This window comes from Bison bison, unplaced genomic scaffold (genome assembly GCF_000754665.1).
Source record: "Bison bison bison isolate TAMUID 2011002044 unplaced genomic scaffold, Bison_UMD1.0 scf7180017864066, whole genome shotgun sequence".
NCBI lineage: Eukaryota > Metazoa > Chordata > Mammalia > Artiodactyla > Bovidae > Bison > Bison bison.
This window is the reverse complement of record NW_011494638.1, coordinates 733,929-738,708: the sequence shown is the minus strand read 5'-3', so window position 1 is coordinate 738,708 and position 4,780 is coordinate 733,929.

The following is a 4,780-nucleotide window of genomic DNA, read 5'->3' as shown; positions in this document are numbered from 1 at the left end:
GAGACTGACCCAGGGCAGACCTTACTGTCCCCACAGAACATGAATCCTGCAGTTGGAAAGGGAGAAATAGGAATTTCCTTTAAGACTAGGGGTTTGCTTAGAAAAAAGCAAAGTATATTTACCAGTCTAGAGAATTAAAATGCTCATTCTAGGGACTTCCGTGGGAGTCCAGTGGTTAAAATTCCAAGCCTCCACTGTACAGGGTGTGGGTTCATTCCTGGTTGGTGAACTAAGACCCCTACATGTTGCATGGTGGGCAAAAAAAAAAAAAGAATGCTCATTCTACTAATTTTATCAAGCATTATCCTCTTCTTCCAAGTGAGTGTATCCTTTTCCTGTGGCTTTGTTTGTATCTAGCCCAGGGCTTAGCAGATAACTGGTACCCTGACTCTCACTGGTTGAACTGAACTCATGCCATCTGTAGTATCTTTCATCATCACTGCTACTGCTTGCTATTCCCCAGCTCTTTTAAGTTACCAGTGATCTCATTCGATGCCAACCAATGGTCATTTCTTTGTGTTCATCTTTCTTGACCTCTGCTGAATCTGTGCCTGGTCCTTACTCATCCCATGTGTTCACAGAAGGCTGTATTGTCTACTCAGCACTGGGAACAATTCCATCCCCAATTCCTAGGCAAACAGCTTCAGAATTCTGCCTGAAACTTAAACCACTGAGATATCTATACCTATAAACCAGCATTTTTCTTTAAAATCCAAATGCATCCAAGGTGGCTAAGGAGGGCGAAGATTCACACTTCACTTTTAATTATTTTAATTTATTTATTTTTCTCCTACAGTCTACCTGTGAGCTGCACTTGAAGGAATGAAGGAATACTTGTTTGGACAAGTTTGGAAGGCTGGAAAGGTCATCTGGAAGATGAGGGAATTATAAGTAGCAGACCAAAGAGCAGATTGAGGATAAGAAAGGTGAACCTAATTTTCAAAGTTATTCAACTCTCAACCTTGCCAGTGCATATATATACCAGGTTCCCCTTCCAGCCCCCCATCCGTACTCCAGGCTTTTCTCCCCTAATGGCCTCAAAAGGGAGAGGCAGCTTCCAATGAAAAGAAATATAAGTGACTTTCTTCCCTCAAATAAGTCCTGTGGGGCTCTCAAGTGGGACTCCTTGGCTCTTTTTCAAGATCCATCTCAGAGTTTCACTGCAAACGCTCCAACAAATGCTTTCCCCTACTCACCCACCCATGAACAATAATGAGTAAATATCACCTGGCTCTGTCCTGATTAAAACTTGGGTTCATTTAAAAATGGAACTTTCAGGACCCAAATGTCCTGGAATGTTCTATTGAGGGGATAAGACTGAGTCACGTGACAACCAACCAAGGGACTGCATCTCTCCTTCTTATCATGCCCCATCGTTGACCTCCAAAGTAGTAACTTCTGCCCATACTTTGTTCTCTCTGGGAAGCAAGAGAGAAAGCTGCTCCCAGCTGTGCCCTTTGGGGAAGAGTGACTGACATGACCAGGAGGATGGGGGTAAAGATCACACTGCTTGCTCGTTCTTTCGGGCTGAAGCCTACCTGCACATTCTTCTCTCTGACTTCATTTCCATGAGGCAAGCAGAGCAGGGTGAGGGCCTGTCTTCTGGAGTCTGATGTCTCCCTGAGTCTGATGGGGAGTGAGGGCAGAAACTCCCTTTCCTGCAGGCAGCTCTCCTCACCCACAGGTACAGCTGAAGGTCCTGCCGAGCCCACAGGTGCAAGCTGTGTTCTCCAGTCCAGCTTTAGCATGGGCAAAAGTGTGGTTTTACTCCCACTAGGTTGGTCTGCCCATCTCTCAACTGACTCAGAACCTGAGGGGAGGAGGCATGGGCTTGACTGGCATCCCTAAGATGTCAACAACTTGAGGAGATGTGCTTAGCAAAGAATTCTCCCCTTAGACTCTCAGTGCAGCGTGAAGAACTAGCATCTATTCTGATAACATTATGTTAGCAATCTTGACCCCACCCTCACCTCCACCCCTAGCCATCACCTGCCCCTGTCCTCCTCATTTGGACCTGGGGTTTGTCAGATAGATTCTGTGGGCTGGAGGACACCTAACTCTAGAGATAAAGACCTAGGCATTCCCAAGTTATATCCTGTTCTACTCCCTTCCAGTGTCCTACCGGGTCTAATTCGGGCACACCATGATCACCAGGCTATTTGGAGTGCTCTAAGATACACTTAAATCTATGTGGTTTCCCTGCATAGTTATCAATGTCAGTATCAAGGAAAGAGTGTACCGTTTTAAAAGTCCTGTGACTTTCCTGGTGATCCAGAGGCTAGGACTCTGTACGTGCAACTCAGGGGACCTGAGTTCCATCTGTGGTCAGGGAACTAGATCCCAGATGATGCAACTAAAAATTTCCATGTTGCAGCTAGAAAAGATCATGCATGCTGCAACCAAGACCTGGCTCAGCCAAATAAATAAATATTAAAAAAAAATTTTTTTAATTCTTCCTTTCCTTTAGGAAAAACCACTGTGGGAATATCATCATTATTTATCAATGAGACCTTTCATAACACTGAATATTTTTATCTTTCAAGCAAACACTTGATGGATTACTTTTAAAGAAAGACACATTTTTGTTTCTTGTATTATAAGTGAGTTTAGAATAGTAGCTCTAGAATTCAATTACATTGTCAGAGTTTTCTGGCACAAACCATTATTGCAGTGTCTCATAAAAAGCAATGAAATGAAAAAAAAAAACATTGTTTTTAAGACTGGAATGTTGGCTAGCTAGCTCTCATGGCCCTATTCCAATCAGAATAATTATATTCCATTTACATATAACCCACGTATAATTCATCCGGATTGATCTATAATAGGAAAAGTCATGTCTCAGACTTTTGAGAATACAGGCTTAGTAAAACGCCCTGGCAGTGGACTTTAAAAATTAGTAATAAAGCAATTTCAATAGCCCTGTTTTGCAGATGATCAAATTCTAAGCCATAAAGGCTATAAAATGAAGTAATTTGTATAATTTGAGGTAACATGATATTTAAATAGAAATCACACATCTTCTTAAAGTGTATTGCCCTAAGATATTTCTATTCATAAACGTTTCTAAGCAAAAGAACTCTTATACCTGATGCTTGGAGCAATGCTTAAATTTCTGCACTATTATGAGTACATGTGAATGGCTGAAAATTCCATTGAAACATATGAGAAAGGGTTTTGCTCAGTTATAAAAAATCATACATGATAACAAAAATCTGAGATTCCTAGGTCAGAGGCTTACCCCCAGCTCTACTGTAACCCAGGATTGAAACTTCAGTATCTTCTGTTGTCTTTTTTCTTTTTCGTTCTCCCATATCTTGGTAGTTTCTAAGAACTTGATAATTTTCCCTGTGCGATCTTCCCAATCACTATCTCTTTTTCATCCCTTTGGTCCCAGCCTTGTGACCCTCCACTGCAACTTCTACAAGAGGCTTCTAACTGCAGTGCCATCCTTAGACCCTGGCAAGAGGGCCCCTGGCCCTGGCCCTCCTCCACTGTGCCCTTCTGCACAAAGAGGATACTACGGAACCGAGGGATCCTCAGCAACCCCAAGTCCAAGCCCCCACTTCTAGGCCACTGGTGGAATGCTCTTGTCCAGATTCTAGAATTTCTTGTCCAAATAGTCTTAAGCCTGCTTCCAGAGCCTGTGCTGGCTGTTTCCTGGCATCCGTCTCCCCGCCATGCGTGTTGCAATCAGTGTGCACAGCCCCGGATCTAAAGGGGTAGCTGGATCTAGAGGTAGCTATTTGAAGGGAGTGTGGACGTGCAGTTTGGGTGTGGGAGAGATGGTCACAGAGTTGGATGGTATCAGACGAAGAAAAGGGGTGCGTGCTGGAGCAGGGGCAGGGAGACATGGTCAGCTCGTTCTGTGATGCCACATTTTGATATGAGTTTCTGAGAATTTAAAATTCAACCTGGCTCTTCAGGTTGTTGTGAATGTGTATTTGTCAAGATTGGAAGATAAAACATAATTTATTTAACAATCGATCAGTTTTATCTGCAACTCTTAAATATTTTCACACATGGTGTTTGGGCCTTTGTACTCTTGCCCCAGCTCTACCAGCGTTAGCAATAGGTCTGCCTAGTTGGTCTCCCTATACCCAGAATTTTTCTTTCTCGTTTGTTTTTGTTTGGGTTTTTTTTTTTTTAGAATTTTTAATTTTTATTTTATATTGGAGTAGTTGATTAACAATGTTATGTTAGTTTCAGGTGTACAGCAAAGAGATTTAATTATACATATAGCTCCAGGAGTTGATGATGATGGACAGGGAAGCCTGTCATGCTGCAGTCCATGGGGTCGCAGAGTCAGACATGACTGAGCAACTGAACTGTTACATATATCTATTCTTTTTCAGATTCTTTTCACATATAGTTTATTACAGAGTAATGAGTACAGTTCCTCGTGCTATTCAGTGGGTCCTTGTTGATTATCTATTTTCTGGTCCCATCACTTCATGGGAAATACATGGGGAAACAGTGGAAACAGTGTCAGACTTTATTTTTGGGGGCTCCAAAATCACTGCACATGGTGACTGCAGCCATGAAATTAAAAGACGCTTACTCCTTGGAAGGAAAGTTATGACCAACCTAGATAGCATATTCAAAAGCAGAGACATTACTTTGCAACAAAGGTCCATCTAGTCAAGGCTATGGTTTTTCCAGTGGTCGTGTATGGATGTGAGAGTTGGACTGTGAAGAAAGCTGAGCGCTTAAGAATTGATGCTTTTGAACTGTGGTGTTGGACAAGACTCTTGAGAGTCCCTTGGACTGCAGGGAGATCCAA